Source organism: Callithrix jacchus, chromosome 7 (assembly GCF_049354715.1).
Source record: "Callithrix jacchus isolate 240 chromosome 7, calJac240_pri, whole genome shotgun sequence".
Lineage (NCBI taxonomy): Eukaryota > Metazoa > Chordata > Mammalia > Primates > Cebidae > Callithrix > Callithrix jacchus.
In genome coordinates, this window is record NC_133508.1 from 83,220,784 (window position 1) to 83,242,407 (window position 21,624).

At 53.1% G+C, this 21,624-nt stretch overlaps 1 long non-coding RNA gene across 2 annotated transcripts in view; it reads left to right on the forward strand.

Annotated features, from left to right (window-relative positions):
• Positions 1-14,145, forward strand: part of LOC144576990 (uncharacterized) — a 34,435-nt gene extending 20,290 nt beyond the window's left edge. For both annotated transcript variants that reach the window (XR_013520024.1, XR_013520022.1), the window contains exon 4: positions 13,875-14,145. This is a non-coding gene — a long non-coding RNA (uncharacterized LOC144576990). The remainder of the gene's footprint in view (positions 1-13,874) is intronic.
• Positions 14,146-21,624: the final 7,479 nt, after the last annotated feature.

Sequence of the window (21,624 nt, forward strand, 5' to 3'; positions counted from 1 at the left end):
TAAAGCAGGTAGCAGAGTGGTTGGCACAGAGTAGGTGCTCAAGCTGTGGGAACTTCTATTATTGTTACTATTGTTTTTAGTTCAGAACAGGCAGAATGCAGAAAGAATCCAACAGCCGATGAGCTCTTGACAGCCCCTGCCTGCAAAGGAGGCTGGCTGGGAAGAAGGGAGAGCTTTGGGATCCACTGCAATTCCCCCCACCCTGCCCCATTTAGGCACATCACCTAGGAGAGTACAGAGGGGATGGGGAGCCAGTCTGGGGCAGCCTGCCCGGTGGGGAGGGGAGCCTGAGCTCCCTCCCATCTCTCCAGCTCCCAAATGTGTGTATGGGGGTGGGTGGGAAGAGGAGAGGCCGAATCTGAAGTGGCTCAGTGGCTCAGTTGTTTCAGGCCAGAAGCCATTACCTTCCCGGAGAGAGAAGCCCACAGCCCATCTGAGGCTGTGGCAGGGGCAAGCAGGGGTACAGATCATAGTGAGATTCCAGGCCTGCCCTGGGGCCTCCTTGCCTTCCCTGTTCCCCTTGTCTGTCCAGGTGAAGAGGGAAAGTCCCAGCTCTTCTCCAGTTTGGGCCTGCTTGGCACTGGCCCTGGGGGTGAGGTGTGAAGGGGACCAGGAGGAGAGAGGGGTCCCTGCTCGAAGTGCTTCTGTAATTGATTGTGCCTACTGTGTGCTAGGGCCCAGGGATCTCCTGTTTGTACACTTGACACAGCTGGAAACCAGCAGGGACCTTTTCAAGAAAGTCATCCAATTATCTAGCCTGGGGGCTTGACTGGATAGTGGAAATGGGAAGATTTCCATATGAGGGATGCTGGAGTGTGGATTGGAGGGAAGGTGGAGGGTGCTTGAGACTCTGCCTGTTGGCTTTGCATAGTAAATGTGCTGTCTTATGAAGACTGCCTGCCTATTTAGGGTAGCTCAGGACTGCTGGTGATTGAGGGGAGGGGTAGTGCTGCCTAAATCACCTGGACACCACCCCTGGGGTCAAGCTCAGGGAAAGCACTGGCCTATCAAAGTCCAGGCCCAGAAGCCACTTAAGCTCAAGATGGCAGTCTGTTGGATCATCCCCAAGGTGGTTAAAGGGAGGCAGGGATGGGCTGAACTCCTGGGCGTGGGCTGCGTGCACGTTCTTACCCTGGAGTGGGACTGTAGGTTTTATTTTATTATTCTTATTTATTTATTTATTTATTTAATATTTGTAGAGATGGGGTCTCACTATGTTGCCCAGGCTGGAGTGCAGTGGCTATTCACAGCCACCGTCCCACTACTGATCAGCATGGGAGTTTTGACCTGCTCCAATGAGACCTGGGCCGGTTACCCCTCACTTACCCCTTCTTAGGCAACCTGGTGGTCCCCCTGCTTCCAGGAGGTCACCATATTGATGCTGAACTTAGGGCGGATACCCAATCAGCATATCGCACTACATACAGTCCAGAACTCCTGGGCTCAAGACATCCTCCCACCTCAGCCTCCTGAGTAGCTGGTACTACTGGCACCTGCCACTGTGCTCGGCTGTAGGTTTGTGTGCAGCCCACGTGCACAGCATTGGAAAGGGTTTCTTTTGCCTCTTGAGAAAGCACTTCCCCATCTCTGCTGGGTGCTTGGACGCTCGGAGTACAATGGCTGTCACTGAGTCCTTTTCTACCTCATGCCTTCCTGGCTCCTATCCCCTTTGCCTCTCTGCTCTTGGCAGTTCTATGTCCCGGTTTCTGGCTCTCAGTGTCTCATCAAGGGCCTGTGAATCGGTGTCCCTTTCTCTGTCCCTGTCTGACTCTATCTCTGTCTGTCTCTGAATCTTGGTGTCTCTCTGTCTGTATTCCTCGGCAAGCCTCTGTGTGACTCGATGTGGTCTCTATGCTCAGGTTCTTTTTCTTCTTTTTTGTTTGAGACAGAGTCTTGCTCTGTCGCTCAGGCTGGAGTGCAGTGGCATAATCTCGGCTCACTGCAACCTTTGCCTCCTGGGTTTAAGTGCTTCTCGTGTCTCAACCTCCTGAGTAGCTAGGATTACAGGCATGTGTCATCATGCTTGGCTGATTTTTTTTTTTAAATTTTTAGTAGAGATGGGGTTATATCATGTTGACCAGGCTGGTTTTGAACTCCTGGCCTCAAGCAATCCACCCGCCTCAGCCTTCCAAAGTGCTGGGATTACAGGCATATACCACTGCGCCTGATCTATGCTCAGGTTTTAAGGCTGCTGCAGGTCAGGAGCTGAATGGAGAGCAGAGGCTGGGAGAGAGGGTGTCCTGGATGCCTAGTGTCCCCTTTGAGGGGCCTTATTCTCCAGAATCTGCACTTGGACTCAGCCTAGGTCAGGCCACGAACACTCTGAAGGTACCAAAGAGCCTCCTGCTTTATACTGTCTTTCAAGGGAAAAGCCTTGCCTCCATTCAGACAGGCAGCCAATTTCTCTGCAATTTCCCCCTTTCTCCATTTTTTTCCCCAAAATAAGAAGGAATAGAGGCATGATTTTTGAAGTCAAACTCAAGTTCAAATTCTAGACTTGCTAATAATAAGCTCTGTGATACTGAGTAAGATATTTGATTTCTCTCAGCCATGAACACCTCCTCGTCTATAAAATGGGGATAGGAACAGTCCTTATCTCTCTGAATTGTGGTGAAATAAAATGTGTAAAACACTTAGCACAGAGCCTGACTCAAGAACTGAAGCCATATTTATTGCATTTCCCTGATTTTGTGTTTGCAGAGCCCAATACAAGCATAGGCCCATAGGAATCTTATTGAATGAATGCAGAGTTCTCTGTCGTTCATTTCCTTATTTCCCTTCTGGCTCCCTTTCTTTCCAGGTTTCTCTATCCCTACATCTTGGAAAGAATGGGTCAGGAGAACCTCTAGAGCACCCGTATGTACCCAGCCTTGAGCCTGGTTCTGCAAATGGTGACAGGCTCTATAAACGATAATGAGATCTACGTGTGGGGTTTGACTCTGCAAATAGTGTCTTTGTAAAGTCTAGGGTTCTGACAATGGTAACATGTTCTGCAAATTATCACTGGATCAGTGACACTGACAGACTCAGAAATCAGTGATGGGATGTGCTCTGCAGATGGTAGTAGGCTCTGCAAATAATGATGAGCTTTGCATCTGATTTCAGGCTCTGCAAACAATAGCAGACTGCAAACTTTAAGGCTCTGCAAACAATGATGAATCTTATAAATAGGGAGAGACTCTGCAAAGGGTAATGGGCTTTGCAAATAGTGATGGCAAGCTGTGATAGGCTCTGAAAAAACTGAATAACCATTCTTAAAGGACATGCGATCCCTCCTGTGGGTCCCTAAAGAATAAAGTTCTGTCTCAGTACCATGGACAGCAAGACCCGCCCCCGCCCCTCCCAACTCCACTCGCAATTCCACTCTGTTACAGGCCTAACTAAAGCGCCTCTGTCCACTTATTCACTGGTGTTGGGTATGTGTTGTGTGGTGGAGGATGTAACTAAGAAGTGGGACAAGGCGAAGAACAAGTTGTGTTCCCATTCTCAAGGCTTTCAGTTGGTTGAGAAGACAGACTTCTAAGTAGACAAATGGGAGGATTTTGTCTGTGTTGACAAATCTGTTCTCAGCCTAGCTATTTGTGAGGTAGAAGGTGTCTTTTCACATCAGAGGCTCTCAGAATGCTAAAAGCGTGTTTAAACCACATTGGGCCTCCTGGGGGAACTGAGAAAGTCAGCTTTGCAAAGCAGTCTTGCAGGCTCCAGCCGCCCTTAAATTCTAGATGGCACCTGAATAGCTTTGTAGCAATTTAAATTTCTCTGCCTGTCCTTTCCAGGTCTGGCCACATTAGCAGGTCTGTATCACAGGGCACATGCATACCTCTCAGAGCACAGGGTCTAGGGAGGGCAAAATACGAATCTGTTTTAGATAGGCTGTGAGTAAGGCGCTGAGGGTCTGATGGTTGAGAGTGGGATGGTGATGGTGACATCATCGAGGTGGAGATCATTGGATAGCCACGCGGGGCGGGTGGCGCTAGCATGCTGATGGAGGTGGGGGAAGAGCTGGGATGTTGATAATGATGGAGGTGAAGGGAAGTGATGGATATCGTCAATATACTGTGGGCAAAATAGGCCTTAATGGGAGATCGGTTGACTTCTGGTTCTGCCATTAGCTGTGTGACCCCAGGCAACTTATTTAACTTTTCTGTACCTCAGTTTCCTCTCCCATAAAATAGGGATACTAATAATGCCTACCTCAGAGAGTTCTTGTGAGGATTAAATGAGTTAATAAAATACGTACAATACTTAGACTAGTGCCGGGCCCATAGTAAATAATATGTAAGTGATAGCTGCCATTATCTTTTTTTTTTTTTAGATGGAGTCTCACTCTGTCGCCCAGGTTGGAGTGTAGTGGTGTGATCTTGGCTCACTGCAGCCTTGCCTCCAGAGTTCAAATGATTTTCCTGCCTCAGCCTCTCAAGTAGCTGGGACTACAGGTGCACACCACTATGCCCAGCTAATTTTTGTATTTTTAGTAGAGACAGGGTTTCATGTGGGCCAGCCATGTTGGCTAGGCTGGTCTCGAGCTCCTGACCTCAGGTAATCCATCCACCTCAGCCTCCCAAAGTGCTGGGAATATGGCCATGAGCCACGGAGCCTGGCCTGCTATTACTGTTAAGGAGGGCAATGGAGGTGGTGATGATGAAGGTGGGGGTGGTGGCAATGAAGTTGATAATAGTGAGAATAGGGATAATAATAATGAGACTAAGACTTATTGAATACTATGTGCCCTGTACTATCTAAGTACTTTATATGTAATAACTTGTTTAATCATCACAGCCCTCTGAGGGGGCTAATATTACCCTCATTTAAAGACTATGAAACTTAGACACAGAGGGTAAAATATGTGATCGAAGTCGACACAGCTAGTAAATGGAGGAGCTCCAGAGCCTGTGCTCATAATCCTTGCTAAGTGGGGAAGTGATGGAGTTGGCGATAGCAGTAGTGAGTTCCGCATCCTTGTGGAAGCAGGGCTGGGGGTGGAGACCACGGTTGAGGTGGCCCGGGCAGCAGTGGCTGTGGTGATGACAGAAGGACAGGAAGTGGCTATGGAGGAGGTGAAGGTGAGGGGCCTGCAGGGCATTGAAGGTCGGCTACAAGAACACCCACTGCCCAGCTCCCAGCAGAAATTTGCAGCTGCTGCTATGAGGCTCTGCTCAGAGAGCAGGGAGGACAGCAAGGACCCCACTTTCTGTTCAGCAGCTGGGGGTTGTAGGTCCCAGACAGTGAAGTCTAATGGAAACAGGCGGACTGGCGGGCAGTGCGTGGTAGAGGGGTGGGCAGCGTTTTCCATGGGCTCTCCACCTTTTCCCTGCGATTTGGCATTCTCTGACCCCATAACTACCAAGTCTGCATGCTCCATGCCAGGGCCTGATCTGCACTACTGGAGCAGACAGCAGCAGAGGTAAGCCGCCCACCCCATGTGAGAACCTCCCCGCCTCGCAGGCCCAGTGCCGGCTCTGGCCTGCCTCTCGCTCGCTGCTGCGCTGAGGGGAAGCCTTAATAGAGAATCCGCCTCTGTGCCGCCGCCCCCCGCCCGCCAGCCCGTCCCTATTATCAACACCATCAACGGCGGCAAATGACACTCTCGGAATCTTGACTCCAATCTGATGCCTGGTCCCCGGAGCCGCGGAGAGGCGCAGGCCGGCCAGGCTGGGGGGCTGGGGAGGGTATGTGCAGTAATAGGATGTGGCCGAGGACGGTCTATTAGCAGCGGCGCAACCGCTGATGAGCCTCCTCCCCAGCCCCTTGGCGTCCCCATCCCCGCTCAGCCAGGCACAGCATGAGGCCTGGGGGCTGCTGGGGTGGGGAGCAGGAAGGTGGGCAGCTGCGGGGGTGGGGCTAGGCTAAGCCGTCTTTAAGTCGAGACACCAGGCTCCCTTGGGGTAACATGGGGGTGGGAGGGGGAAACTGAAGAGATGAGGTACTCAGACACTTCCTTCTGACCATGTGTCTGGGGAGGAAGAGGAGTCAGGGAGCAAGTGGTCTGTCTGAAGGTGGGCGATTTCTCCCGTTGCTCCCTAGGAGCAGCCTGGGGCTCCAGGTCTAAGTAGCCCCAGGAGGATCCCATCCAGCCTCCCTTCCCCAGCCTCACCTGGAACTCTCTTGGGCAGGGGAAGCTCAGCACCTCCCTGGGCTGCCTGTCTCATTGCTAAGTGCCTCCTCATTTGGAGTCCTGATTGGTCTTTCAGGACTTACTTTAGACTGAGACCCCTCTGAGGCCCTCACCCCACAACCAAGACGACCTCCCAGGGTTTGGAGCCCTATCTGCTCACCTGGGCACTCACCCCTCCTCCTGGCCACAGGTCTTCTTGTTGAATGTGTGTGTGGAAAGGTTATAAGAGGTTGGGGGAAGGTGTCGGGACCCACTACAGGGCCCTGGAGAGGCAGGGGAGATGGTGGAAGGACCTCTGGGTGTGTGCAAGACACCTGAGTTCCAATCCAGTTCATCTACTGGTGACCATGGGTGAGTACTCATACGGCTCACCCTAGCCTGACTCTCCGAAGCACCCTCTCAACAAAGGCCTGCCAGGCATGGTGCTTCACGCCTGTAATCCTAGCACTTTGGGAGGCCAAGGTGGGTGGATCCCTTGAGGCCAGGAGTTCGAGACTAGCCTGGACAACATGGTGAAACCCCCATCTCTACTAAAAATACAAAAATTAGCTGGGCATGGTGGTAGACACCTGTAATCCCAGCTACTCGGGAGGCTGAGGCAGGAGAATCACTTGAACCTGGGAGGTGGAAGTTGTAGTGAGCTGGGATCACACACACTCCAGCCTGAGTGACAGAGCGAGACGGCATCCCAACAACAACAACAACAACAATGCCCTGGCTGAGAAAAGGGGATGATGAAGTCAGGTTTTCTCCCTCAAGGGCCTGGGTGGCTCAATGCTTTGAGGGGTAAAAGTTATGAATTGGGGGCTAGACAGTCTCTAGGCAAGGTCTAATTAATATTCCCTCCACCCATGCACACACAGCACCATGTGGACGGAAGAAAATGAGGCAGAGTAGACAGTGGGCTTGTGGCCAGGCACAGGGGCTCATACTCAGAATCCCAACACTTTGGGAGGCCAAGGCAGGCAGATCGCTTTAGCCTAGGAGTTTGAGACCAGCCTGGGCAATGTGGTAAAACCCCATCTCTACTAAAAATACAAAAAAAAAAAAAAATATTGACCAGTAGCTGGGACTATAGGTGGTACACACCTGTCATCCCAGCTACTTGGGAGGCTGAGGTGGGAGAATTGCTTGAGCCTGGAAAGGGTAAGTGGGTGGTGATGAGGCTGCCAGTGAGCTGTGACTGATTGCACCACTGCACTCCAGCCTGGGCAATAGAGTGAGACCCTGTCTTTAAAAAAAAAAAAAAAAAAAAAAAAGAGGCCTTCCAGCACTTTGGGAGGCCGAGGCGGGTGGATCACAAGGTCAAGAGATCGAGACCATTCTGGTCAACATGGTGAAACCCCGTCTCTACTAAAAATACAAAAAATTAGCTGAGCATGGTGGTGCATGCCTGTAGTCCCAGCTACTCAGGAGGCTGAGGCGGGAGAATTGCCTGAACCCAGGAGGCGGAGGTTGCGGTGAGCCGAGATCGCGCCATTGCACTCCAGCCTGGGTAACAAGAGCGAAACTTCGTCTCCACAAAAAAAAAAAAAAAAAAGAAGAAAAAAGAAAAGAGTGGCCAGGCGCAGTGGCTCATGCCTAAAATCCCAACAGTTTGGGAGGCTGAGGCAAGTGGATCACGAGGTCAGGAGTTCAAGACCAGCCTGGCCAGCATGGTGAGACCCCATCTCTACCAAAAATACAAAAATTAGCCAGGTGTGGTGATGGGCATCTGTAATCCCAGATTCAGGAGGCTGAGGCAGAGAATTGCTTGAGCCCAGGAGGCGGAGGTTGCAGTGAGCCAAGATCATGCCACTGTACTCCAGCTTGGGCAACAGAGAAAGACTCCATCTCAAAAAAAAAACAAAACAAAGAAATAGGGATCTTGGGCCTGACTGTGTGGTGGGGTGCACCATGGAGTGGCTGGAAGGCAGGGTTCTGTCCTGTCCTAAAGGGTGCCTGGCAGGCTAGGAGCCTGGGCACTTAGGCCAGCTGGACAGAGCTCCCTTCTGGGCTTCACAACAAGACAGAAAGGCTGGGCCTGCCTGAGAGAGGACCCTTGGGACAGGCCAGAGAGGGAGGGAGAGGAGCCAAGCCTGGCTCACAAACCTCCCCTGACCCCTGCCAGGTCTGGGTCTCTGACCACTGCACTGAACTCAATCTGTTCTGCCTACTGCCCCCACCATGTCTCCTAGACCAGAGGCCACAGATGTCCAAGCTGTTTGCCTCTGCTGAGTGGCCACCCTCAGTGCCCCCAGCAGGGGCCTGGCCATTAGTCACAAGGCTGGCAGTCCTCAGGACTGGACATGAAGAGCTGGATGTGGACCAGTGGATGGCAGGCGGCAGGGGGCACTGACTGCTATGCATGGGCCGCCTTGGAGGCCTCCATACGGCTTCCCTGCCCCCTTTTCTCTCCTCTAGCCCACCTGTGCCCTCATCTTTGCCCATAGCTCCATTTCCCCATCACCTGTGTCTACTTCACCCGCCCTGTCCCTATGCCCTTCTCACCTGTGCGCCTCTGATCTGTCCCCTCTCTCTTCCTCCATCAGATCCCTCTCCCCTGCTCCTCCTTGGGGCCACTTTGCCCCAGACCGACTTCTCCTGTTCCCTGTATTAGTCTCTTCATACCTTAGAGGTGGAAAAGTCAAGATTCAGCCTTTGAAACTCCATCTTCCTAACCTTGCTGCCCCTACCTCAGCCTGGCCCTCTCTTTTTCGAGGCAGCTGCCAGTGGGGGAATTGGAACCTCAAAGCAGAAGGGTTTTTTTGCCCTACCATGGGCATGTGGAGGTGAGAGGAGAAGACCTTCTGTGGTTGTGGGAGTATAAAAAGATCCTGGGGCCCAGCCCGGTGGCTCATGCCTATAATCCCAGCACTCTGGGAAGCCGAGGTGGGTGGATCACGAGGTCAAGAGATCGAGACCGTCCTGGTCAACAAGGTGAAACCCTGTCTCTACTAAAAATGCAAAAATTTGCTGGGCATGGTGGTGCGCACCTGTAGTCCCAGCTACTCGGGAGGCTGAGGCAGAATTGCTTGAACCCAGAAGGCGGAGGTTGCGGTGAGCCGAGATCGCGCCATTGCACGCCAGTCTGGGTAACAACAGTGAAACTCCGTCTCAAAAAAAAAAAAAAAAGATCCTGGGAGGGGCACCCGGGGGAGAGGGTGCAGATCTGAGAGCTAGACAGCAGGGGGCGGCCGATACTTGGTGACGTCCGGTTTGTTCCTATACTTCAACCCCCTGGCTGGAATTACCCAAAGGGGTAAGTGTTGAGTACACTGTGGATGGAACCCTAGGACCCTCAGTAGGGGCAAGTTTTGTCCCAATCTGAAGTTGGCCCTGGATTGTTAGATTTTTAAAGAAACTCTTATCCGTTACCCCCAAAAACTTCTCTATTTGGAATCCTGCAAGGGATGAATGAGCTTGGGGTTTAGACCCTTGGAGGAGAGGAAGGGGAAAAAGGCATTTTGGTTCTCCTGGGGAGCGCTACCTCTGCTGTCCTCAATCCTCAGGGAGGCTGGCACCTTGCCTCTTCAATGGTCCTATTCTGGGTTAGAGAAGGAGTCAGCGTCTCCCTCCCAGCCCCTGAAGAGTGCCCCTCTCTCATCTACAGGCAGCATCCTCGCTCCACTGAACTCTCATACCCACACCAGCTCCGGAAAGGAGCAAGCCCAAGGCGTTCACTACAGACCTCCTGTCCCGTGCTAGTTGGCACAGAGGAGGGAGAAGAGGCTGGGAGGAGTGGGCCCTCACTATGTGACAGTGTGACAGCCGGTGCATTCAGTGTGTGCACAGGTATGTGTGTGTGAGAGAGAGACACCACAGTCTGGCCTGTTCTTTCAATTAATCCTGACACGGGTGTTCCAGTGCTCCACCCACCCCACCTTTCAGGAAGGAGCTGAGCCTGGGTTTGAGGTCACAGCAACTGTGTGTGACACTGATGCCAACTAGGTGAAGCAGCCCTCTGGGGCCTGTGCCACCACCCTCTTTGTCCTCAGTGCCTGAAAACTCACCATTAAAGTTTGTATCCTCAGGAAGGAAGGCGCTGCCTCAGATTTGAATAATATAATTATTAGATTACATTAATAATGTGATGGTCAGCATGAGAGCCCAACGTCCTGGAGAGGACCTAGGCACCTGGACACAGGGCGGCAAGGGAGACTTTCTGAAGAAGGCTAGACTTGATGGGGAGGGATCTTTCAAATATCCCTGTGACTGCAGGTGGGAGGGACGGCCTGGTGCAGTCATTTCAGGGCCTATAAACACCTTTCTGAGCCTCCCATGGTGCTGGGAACTGGACCTGAGACCCTGAGCTTAACACGCCACCCCTCCTAAACAGGCCATGGGAGGTTGGTAAATATCGTAATCAGATTAGTGGAGTGGAGACAGCAGAAGCTGTGGTGGGAAAATGCTCTGGGCTGGCCTGGCCCCCACCCCTCTCCTGGGAATCCACCCTCTTGCCCTGCCCACCTCCTCCTCTGTGGGCCCCAAGGCCATCCTGGCTCCTCAGTGGCCCCTGCCAGCCTGGTGACCTGCCTCTGAGTTTGGTGGAGGTTTTTGCATCCTGGGTCTCCTCAGCTTAGGAAAGCAATAGGGCAGTAGAAAGCCCAGACCTAATATCCTCTTCCCCAAAAAACTAGCCCTTTGGGCTGTTGTTCTCAAATCATGGAGACCAGCAGAGACCCCTGCCCATTCCTTTGGCCATGATGCTGCTCACCTGTGAGACTGGAATGAAGCAGCAGTTCAAGGTGGTCATGGGCGGAGACAGTGTCTGGTGCATCACGCAGGTTTAATCAGGGTTGAGTCAGAATCACTTCCCTCCTCCGTCTTCTCATGGCCAAGCTGAGTACAGGTCTGGACCCCTGGGGTACCGGGAAGCCTGGTCAGGTGGAATGGCATAGGGCAGAGTGAACCAGAGGGAGACCACGGAAGGGCAGGGGTGTCTGCCCAGCCCAGGAGGGGAAAGGCTGGGAGAACAGGGCCAGCATTCTGTGGAGCCTGGGGTGGGGAACTGGGGAAGAAAAGCTGAAGGGCTGTCAGATGGAGAGTTTAGGATTGTGGGGTGAGAATCAGGAGAGGTGGAGATTGGGTGGCTGAGGGGCTGAGAGTCTGGGGTACTAAGGAGTGGGATGACATTGGGAGGCACTGAGGATTTTGGATATTGGGGAGCTTAGGGGCTGAGAGTTAAGAACTGGGGTGCTGCAGGGACTAGCGTGGCAGGGCCTGAGGAGACGAGGGTGAGGTTTTGGAGGCTAAGGAACTAGAGGGCCAGTGGAGCTGACATGGGAGAAAGGAAGCAGGAAGACATGCTCACGGACAGAGATGGGTGGCTATGTGTGGATGGGAGGATGTGCCCAACAGTCCCAGGCCAGTCCCTCAGCTTCTGTGGCCGTGCTGGGGCCATGGGGGCAGGCAGCGGGCCTTTCCTTGTCGAGCTGTCAGAGCGGGTTAGGCTCGGGGAATTGGTTCTCTGGATCATCTCCCGGGAGCCAGCCCCTCCTGGCAGCTTTGTTTGGCAAAAGCGCAGGGATTAGCAGGGCTGCCCCCACACCACCTCCCGGCTGCTAGCTCCTGGCGCTTTCATCCCTGAAGGTCGCTAAAGCCGAAGTGCTTTGAGATTAGGCCCCACAAAGGGGCCCCTTGTGCTTCAGCCAAGCCTTAGGGGCAGGGAGGGGAGGGGGTTCCAAGAGCTCAGTGCTGGCCAAGCCCCTGAGATAAATACTCTCTGTCCCTGTTGCATCCTGAAGGGTCCCCCAGGCCAAAGGCCAAAGACTCCTCTGACCCCTCTAGCCCCAGCTCAGAGACTGTGTCCCAGTGGAACCTGGTAAGGGAGCATCCCAGGCCCAGCCAGCCCGGCCCAGCATATCAGCATCCACCTGTGGTCATTTCAGGGTAGAAGTGGATGAGGGAGTAGAGCAAGGAGGGCTGCAGGGCTCAGGGTAGCAGTCAGAGTGGGTCTAGATCACAGAGAAGGAGCATCGGTCTGCACTGCTCACTGAGCAGATGGGTGACCAACCAGAACTCGGGAGAAGAAGGGGCTTGTCCCGGGTCACACCAAGTTGCTGCCTGAGCTGAAGCGGGAATGCAGTGAGCTCCCCCTTTTCACCAGGCATTTGAACCCAGGCTAGAGGTCAGCAGGTGTTCTTGACAGGGAAGAGGCCGTTTTGTGCTTTCTGCATAGAAGAGAATGGTGTTTCACATGTTTGCATTTTGTGGGCCAGCAAAATATGTTTTAAATATGAGTTCCAGAATAAAACTGCCAGCTATTAATTTTGCCTTATAAGGGCACAGAGGGAAAACTACTAACTGCTGTCAGCATTATTTTATAAAAAAGAGGATATTTTAGTATCAAAAAAGTAGAAAAGACATAATCCCAGAATAGAGAAGATAGAACTTCAAATTGAATAGCTGTAGCTTTATGAAAAATTTCCTATGAAAACCTTGTTTTTCTTATTTATTGGTATTTGGATGAAAATGTCTTGGGGATCCTAGACCAAGCAACCTTGGAGGGGGTCCCTGCCCCAAGGGGCTAAGGCTCCTGGGCCCTATGCACACAGGTCTCCTAGGTTAGAGCGCTGCCTACTCCTGTGTGCCGGGGGTGGAGCCGGTAGTTATTTCAGGTCTAGTGCTGGGAAGACTGAGAAAGGGGCTCCTGAGATGGGGCTGCTGCTCAGAGGGCTCTGGCTGAGAGGACAGCCTTGGCCTTGGCCCTCTCATTGCCAAGGAGACTTACGGAGAGGAGGGGGAGGGAGCAACCCTGACTATGGGTCAATAGCGGAAAATTTATCCCTGTCCTCTTGCTCGTAAAATGTTTGTGGCCAACATATTGCACAACATTCCCAGAGAGGCCACAAAAGGCAGTGCTGGGCTGGCAGGGTCAAATGAAGCTCATGGAGCCCAGCCCCTCTGCTTAGCCCCCTGGCTGGGTTAGGCTGTGGGGCTGGTCATAGAGAGGGGCCCAGAGAAATTGGGGAGGTGGTGATGGGTATATGGGATTAGCCTGAAGAACATCAAAGGTGCTCAGGAAATCCCTTGTGAGAAAGTGTTCACAGGTAGGGTGTTGCCAATGACAGTGAAGAACTGATAGTCTTAGCTTACACTTATGTGGCATTTCTGCACCGTGCTAAGTGGTAACTCGTTGAGCACAATCCTTCAAACAACCCTAGTGGGTGAGCATGATTATTTCCCCCATTTTCCAGATAAGAACACTGAGGCACAGAGGTCGACTTGCCCAAGGTCACAGCTAGTAAGTAGCAGAGCCTGGTGAGGGAGCATCCCTCCCTCATCCCTCTGAATTTGAACCCAGGCAGTCTGGCTCCAGAGTCCATGTGTTCAATTACCATGCATGCTATAATGCTGTATTACTGTGTTTCTAAGCAAGGGATACTTCTGAGTTCCCACCATCCCTAGGCCATATCCTTCCAGCTTCAAGATAGTTCCATGATTTTCCTGGGATTTGGAGGAATCAAGAGCTCTCATCATCTTGCAGATTCTGGGTAGAATGGAAATGTCTCCTTGCCTAGTTGTGACTGTTTAAAAAAGTGTGTCCACAAATTCTTTGATACTTCTTCCTTTAAGAGTTGGAGCTTAATTCTCTTCTTCTTGAATATGGGATGGATTTGGTGTCTTGTTTATAATGAATAGAATATGACAAAGTGACAAGATGTCACTTTTGAGATTAGCTTATAAAAGGCTACCGCTTCTGTCCCCCCACCCCACTCTCTTTCTCACTCTCACTCTCTCTCTCTCTCTGTCTCTTTCTCTCTCTGATCCATCCCAGCCACCAGATAAAGAAGTCCAGGCTATCCTCCTAGAGGCCACATGGAAGAGAACTGAGGGACCCCAGCTGACAGCCAGCACCAACTGCCAGCCATGTGAGTGGGCTTTCCTCGGTTAGGTCTCTCTAGCTCCAGTCAATCAAGACTTAAGATGATATAGCCCTGGACAGTGCAGCTGACTGCAGCCTCATGAGAATCTCAGAGCCAGACCACTCAGCTAAGCTGCTCCTGGATTCCTAACCCTCAGAAACTATGATACAATAAATATTTGTTGCAAGCCACTAAGTTTGGGGGTAATTTGTTATGCAGCAATGGATAACTGATACACCTCACCCGTCTCACTATTGGGAATCTCATCATTAGAGCTTCACTCTGTGAATGGGTTAAGTCACAATCTCCCCCGTGACTCTCCCAATCTGAGGTAAATAACAACTGGGGTAATGCAGATTTGCCGAATCAGATAATGGCTAGAGGACACCCCCAATCCAGTTACGAGATGCTATGCTGAGAATGGCATGTGGCCGCTTAATCATTCTTAGTATTTTTTTTTTTTTTGAGACAGAGTCTCACTGTGTAACCCAGGCTGGAGTAGTACAGTGGCGTGATCTTGGCTCACTACAACCTCTGCCTCCCGCGTTCAAGCAATTCTCTTGCCTCAGTCTCCCAAGTAGCTAGGACTACAGGCACGCACCAGCATGCCCGGATTTTTAGTAGAGACGGGGTTTCACCATGCTGGCCAGGCTGCTCTCAAACTCCTGACTTTGTGATCCTTGACCTGCCAAAGTGCTGGGATTACAGGCGTGAGCCACTGCGCCTGGCAATCATTCTTAATTCTTAATCTTAATCATTCTCAACTCACCCAGGGCTGGGCCAGGTGGCACAAGGAGGTGTGCAAGCAGCTTCGACAGAGTCATAATTTCACAGCTTTTCTACATGTCTGGCTCCTTCCCAGGAAAATCATCCCTTGCTTTAGCTGACAGTGAGAGGAGCGGGGCTGTCTTGGGAAAGAGGAACTGAGGAGAGCCAGGCTCTGGCCACAGTAGGACCCAGACTCCACAGATCCCATCTTTTGGGCTCTCTCCATTCTCTGCTTGTAGTGGCCACAGACACATCTGTGGGACCCCTCAGCATCTTCCAACCTCCTTTCAGAGTTCCCACCCCTGGCTGGCCACTGACCTAGTGTCAGAAGTTAGCACAATGTGACTGTGCACATCTTGGTGTCATGGTGTGTATGTGTGAGTGTGTATGGAAATGGAGTGGGAGGTATCTGTGTGTAGCGTGTTCTGGGGGTCTTCATGTAGCATGCATTTGTCTGCAGGTTCATTTGATTTGTGAGCTTCTGGGTGGGAAGGAGTATGTGTGCAGCTATATTTCTATGTGTACCTGGAAGAGTGTATACATGTGTGAGACTATGTGTATCTGCATGATGGCTTTGTCAGGGTGGGGACCCTGTGCACTTAGTGTTTGCATCTGTGTTTGCTGCATTCAGGATGTGTATCTGTGTGTCTGGGTTTCCATGGCCAGCCACCAGCCTGAGGTGTGCCTGAGCTGTAGTCCTCAAAGGGTTAAGGGAAACAGGCGCCACCATAACTCTTAATCATAGCTTTGCAAGCTTAGCCAGTGCCCCTGTTGAAAAATGTTTCAAAAAGCAAAATAAATGATCTTTTAGTTACAGAAGTATTGATTTTGCCCACATCTAGTAATAAAGAGCAAGTCACCTGTAGCTAAAACTCTTGTAAAATATATTTTATACTCTAATAGTCTGCAGATAGAGTCACCCGCTGAGCACAGATGACAAATCTCCCCAGCGCGGCCTGTGCCCCCCATATTTCACATCAGGGACGCAGTGGTGGCGCAGGCAGTGACAGAGCTGGGCCTCCCCTCCGGTGAAGACGTGGCCTGGTTGGCCGGAAAAGAAAAAAAGCCAGATTCCTGGCACATGGTCCATTCCCCTGCCTCTACCCTGAGCCCTCAGCACCACCCTGGGTCGTGGTAGACGTTTAAGACCAACTGCCCTGAAGATAGAGCTGGCCTCCTCTGTCCAGACCCCTCAGGAGCTCCCTCCAAGCTCTCAGAGGGCCATGCCTCTCCCAGCACTCTGTGGAGGCTGACCGTTTGGGAATGCTGAGGCTAGATTTGAGAGAAGAGTGAACAAGGAGGTGGGGGCTCTTTCCTAGTTTGAAGGCCAGTTACCCCAGGTGTACACAGGCATGTTCACACATGTGCCACACTCAGGCCTCTCCCATGCCTCCTTGTACACACAAGGGACACACTTAGTCCTCAATGCACACATACACAAGGCAATCCCTTGGCACATATGTTGGGGGACAAACGACACCCTGCCACATGTGAATGACACTTGGCTTTACACAGACACACACTTGGGTGTTCCCCAAATGAAGGGGTGCGTGCCCAGTCCCTTCACACAGACCTGCATAGTACATCTAAAACACCAGGCCACATCCTCTCTACCCAGAGAAGTCCTTCAAAAAATCGACTTCTGTCTGAGACTATCAAATAGTCACTCTGTTTTTGGGAATGAGAATGTGTACCATACTCATATGAGATATACAGATCCAGGCCAGGCACAGCAGCTCATGCCTGCAATCCCAGAACTTTGGGAGGCTGAGGCGGGTGGATCACTTGAGATCAGGAGTTTGAGACCTGCTTGGCCAACATGGTGAAACCCTGTCTCTACTAAAAATACAAAAATAAATTAGCTGGATGTGGTGGCAGACACCTGTAATTCCAGCTACTCGGGAGGCTGAGGTGGGAGAATAGTTTGAGCCCAGGAGGTGGAGGTTGCAGTGAGCTGAGATCCTGCCACTGCACTCCAGCCTGGGTGACAGAGCAAGACTCCATCTCAAAAAAAAAAAAAAAAAAAAAAAGGGAGACAGATACAGATCCAGCCAAAAACCCTCTTACACATCTGACTCTCCAGGTGGGAGGGGCATTGCTTAGTGGGAATGCCTTGTCTCTTGGTATCCTTTACTTCCCAGAGCAGGTGCAGCCAGAGAGGAAGCCCAGGCCAGCGCCTTCCTGCAGGCAGCCTGCCTACAGGGTTGGGGGGTTGGAACTATGCTCAGGAGCACCTGAGCCATAGCCCCCTAGCTGGCACTGGTTAAGTGGGGTTGAAGGCCACCTTACCTGCCCCTCACAGTACAGTTACTTGAGGGCAAGAGTGGTCAGAAAAAACTTAGCATGTTCAAAGGCACTACAGGAGACCCCCCCCAACTCCAAAGCTGTGAATAAGTAGGGGTTTCCAATCTCTGCTGGGGGTGGTAGATGGGAGAAGGGTGGAAAGGGCAGAAATGGGGAGGCCCACTGGGTATAAGGAGGTTCTTGAGGTGAGGAGGGGATGAGTCAGGTAGCTTGGGGGAAAGGCTGGGAGCACGTCGGGTATTTGAAGAACTAGGGTTGGAGGGAGGGAATGGAGCAGGTAGCAGCTGGAGCAAGGGAAGGAAGGAACGTGCAGGCAGCTAACGGGGTGTGTGTGTGTGTGTGTGTGTGTGTGGTGGGGGGCGGGTTACTTTTGGGTGGTCGGAGAGAGTCAGGAACACGCGGGGGTAACTCTGAGAGGCGAGTGGCAGTAGCCGTCGGAGGGTGGGGTCAGAACGGTAGCTGCCCTGCGCTGGGATGGGGGTGGGGGTGGGGACGGCTCTTTAAGCGGCGGCCGCGCTAATAACCTGTCCAGGAGATGGCTCGTGGCAAATTGCTTTGTTAGTCTTGTCAGCGCGGCCGGGGCCGCCGTCAGCGCGCGCCATGGATCAAGATGATGAATCGCCGCGGACGGCGCAGATGCGGGCGGCCAGCGGCCAGGCCCCGGGGTAGGGGTGGGAGGTGGAGGGGGCCGCGGGGGGCCCGGCCGCCGCCATTAACTCCCGAATTAGCTCTAAGTCGCCCACCACCCAGCCATTGCCCGGGGGAGTGCCAGCCGTGGGGGCGGGAGCTGGCCCAGGAGACCCGCGCCCCGCACCCGAACCTGGACCCAGCCTCCTCTGGACGCAGAGGGCAGTGGCTGCTCGGGAGGGGCGGGGAGGGGCCCGGTCTCCATTCTCGAGTGCGAGCCTGCTTCCCGCAGCTCCGTGTGCCCGCTCTTCGAGGACGACTCCTACCCACCGGGAGATGCTGGGAGGGCGGCCCCATGGGGCATTAGCAGACCCCACCCACCCCGCCCCAAACCCTCGCTGTGAGCTGCTCCGGAGACTCCGCGTTTTACGGGGGTGGAGGCGGGAACGGAGAGAGAAACAGAGAGAGAGGGACAGACAGAGAGTTGGGGTGAGTAGGGTGGTTGGGTTGGGCAGCGCTACTCTAAACTGAGCTCAGAGACCCGCGATGGTGGGGCTGGGGCCTGACCTGGGACTTCAAGGGGGACCTAGGCCCCTAAAGTGGCTCTGGGCAGACAGCGGGGGCCCTGTGTTCTTTGAGTTTCCAGGCCAGTCGGGAACCTGTGAGCACCTAGTTTTCCCAAGTTCCTAAATCAACCCACCCCTTCCCCACTTCCCCATTAGTTCAATTTAGAAGCCTCTCCCCCAACACACACACACACACACACACACACACACACACACACACACGAACACCCAGGAATTTACAAACTCACACAATCCACATAAGCACAGTCTACATTCACATGTAAATGTGTATACGTATATATTACACACAAATATCAGAGTATATACTTATATGTATTCATATACTCATAGCACAGGAAAATGAATTCTAACAATATAAAAGCACATCCAGAAATGCATCACTGACTGCACTCCCAGTCCCAGCAGCCCAGGAAAGTCTATTTGGGGCCCATCCTCAGTTCCTTAGGGGACACCTTTCTCTTAAGCCTTTTTGAAGGTGTCAGCTACATCCCTGGGCAGGCGGGTGGGGCGGCTCCAGGAGGAAGGCCCTGAATCATTTCTGCTTCTTAATTCCTGTCTAGACGGTGGCACTTTCAAAATGGTTTTGTGAAATCACTAAAACCCACCCACATTGTAGCACCTCAAAATTCCCGGCGCTCGGGCCTCCCTAAAGGATGTGTTCACTTTCCCTGTCCTGTCCTGTTCTCCTTCGGACTTTCCATCCCAGCAAGGGAGCTTGCTAGGGATTTTTGTTTTCCCCCCAACTTTGTCCCCACACCCAGGAATCTACAACCAGCCTTGAGCACAGCCCTTGGCTGCAATGTCTGTGAAGTGTATGGGGATAGGAAGTGAGTGAGGGACCGCAGCGCTCTCTGTCCATGATGTCACCCTATATGGAGGTCTGTGTGTCCCTGTGAAAGTGGGTCTGGTCTGTTAGTGTGGGCTTCTCCAGGTATCTGGGGATCTGAGTTTGTGGAAGACTGGCTGTATTATGAGGCTCAGGGCATACTGCCCACCCAACCGCACACCACCTCCAGACCTCTGGGATGGGGACAGCTGGCACAGGTGGGAGCCTTGGTAGCCTGGGATAGGAGGCAAGCAAGGGTTTCCCCAGCTGGACTTAGAATCTGTGTGGTAGATGAGTTCCTTCCAGAGCGGGTGCCTGGCTGAGCCACATGCCCCACTGCCTCAGTAGTCCTCAGCCAACCAATAGTGCTTGTGCCGTTCTCACCGTTCTCAAGCCCTCTTCCCCCAGCTTGAGCAGGTCTGGTGCACTCAGGCCAGGCTGAGTTGAGGTTGTCATTCCTCCAGCCTGCCCTTCAGTTCCTATGCTGTCTGAGGTGGGGACCTAGGGAGGAGGTAAGTTGGAGTTGAGTCTCTGGGCAAAGAAAGATGATGCCCCCCTACTGGAAGGGGATCCCCAGCTGGAGATGGTGGCAGAGGGGACAAGGCCTACCTGAGTAAGCCTTCTTCGCTCCACCATTAGGGATGGTGGGGAGAGATTCTGGGGCTCCTCATTTGTTTCTCCATATGTGACCCTTCCACATGTGCACCTGTGCCCCTGTCTGTGTGTGACTGAATGATGGTATGTGTGTGCAGGGGATTGCAGTTTTCTCCAGAATCATCTGTGTGCCTGACTATGTGTGGAGGGCAGCCAGGTGGGGGCGCAGTCCTTCCCACCATCTCCCGGCTGGTGTGGAGCACTACTGGCAGTCCTGATCATCTAAGCCAAAGAGGCAGCCCTGGTTGTCCTTCCCTCCCCTCCTCTCATCTCACTCTCGCACAGGGCCAGGATCCCTGAAGAGAAATTAAAAGGTTATTTAAAGCCCCCGCCTCCGCCTTTCTTGTCCCTTTAAATCGAGCCTAAACGGTTTTGCTTTGGCAGAAGAAATCTTTTCTGGAGCTTCGGGGTGGGGGTGGGGGATCCTGGTGGGAGAGAAGGGTCTAAGCGGCCTAATCCTCTTACCGCCCCCTCCTCTCCCCTCCTCTCCCTTCTCAGGCCCACTGCTCCCTCCACCCCCCGCCAGGCATCCAGCCCCTAACTCGGACTGAAGATCGACCCCAACCCTCAAATCTGACTGTGGCCCCTTCTGCCCTACCCAGGCCAAAATTCCTGGTGCCCTCAACCCAGCCTGGGGCCTTAAAATCTACTGGCAATATTGGCTAGCTAGCATCAGCTCCTCTTGGTGCCTGAGCCACTAAGCAAGCAGCCCAGCTCCCAGGAGCTAGACCTGAGAGCTTCACTTATAGACCAGGGGGACTGCCAGAACCAGGGTCCTGCTGCTTTGGTCCCAAGACTGAGTGTCTACCCTGTGGGCAGCCACCTGGATTTGCAACTACGTTTGAGCTGAAAATTGCACAAGGACTTGCTACACACACACAAAGGACTCAACACCATAGGAAACCCCACAGCTGCACTTGGATTCATGGTCATGGGAGCACCAGCCACAAGGGCACACTCAACATGTGAGTCACAGTTGCAGCCACTGAGGCCAAAGGCTGGTTGCACAGGGTCCCTTCACCACCCACCCCACATCCGCTACACACTTGGCCAAGGCCTCTCCAGCCACCTCCACACAGCCATATCTACAGAGCCTCCCAGAGCCTCTATACAGCAACTTGCCACCCCTGCATCCACTGGCAGTGTGGGTATAGCGTACACCGGCCTCCTGGCACACAGCTTAGACACACACCTTTTGGGAAGCCGAGCCTCTGCCTCGTTGTGAGCCGGCCCCAGAGCGTCCTCTTCCTGTGAGCGAGTTTCCACCTTGAGAAAACAGAGTGCTGGTAAGAGCAGGACAACCTCAGGCCCACGATTTTCCCAATGTGAACCGGTCGCGGAGTGTGTTTGTCCCCCCAGTCCCGGCGACAGGTGCCTGTGCTGTGTGTGAAGCCATGAATTCCAGCCCGCAGCCGCTCGGCCCAGAGACTGACATTCAGCTGCCAGACAGGTGAGCTGCTGCTAGGAGCGCCAACCAGCGCACCGGCGGGGTGTGTGAGTGGCGAGTTCAGACTGCGGGCTGTGGCGCTGCGTGGTGGTGCGGGGGTGGCAGTGTTGTAGGTAGTGTGGAACTGATGAGGAGGGTTGTGTGTGCGCGCGTATGTGTGCGCGCAGCTCCAGACCAACCTTGAAGGGACAGTGAGGTCACAAGTCCGTCGGGGCGTCCCCAGGCCACCTCTACAGACCCCAGGTGCCAAGCATCGGGTGGGACAGGGGAGAGGGAGGTTTCTCAAGACCATTCAACACCCCAGGGATCGGCCTGTGGCTTCTGCGGACCCAAGAGAGGCAGAGATCCCAGGACCGGGAGCCAGAGGTCGAGGAGCAGAGATTCGGGAGAGGTGACGGACGCGGGCCCCGCGCTCAGACCCACCGACTGTCGGGCCCGGGCCACCTTGG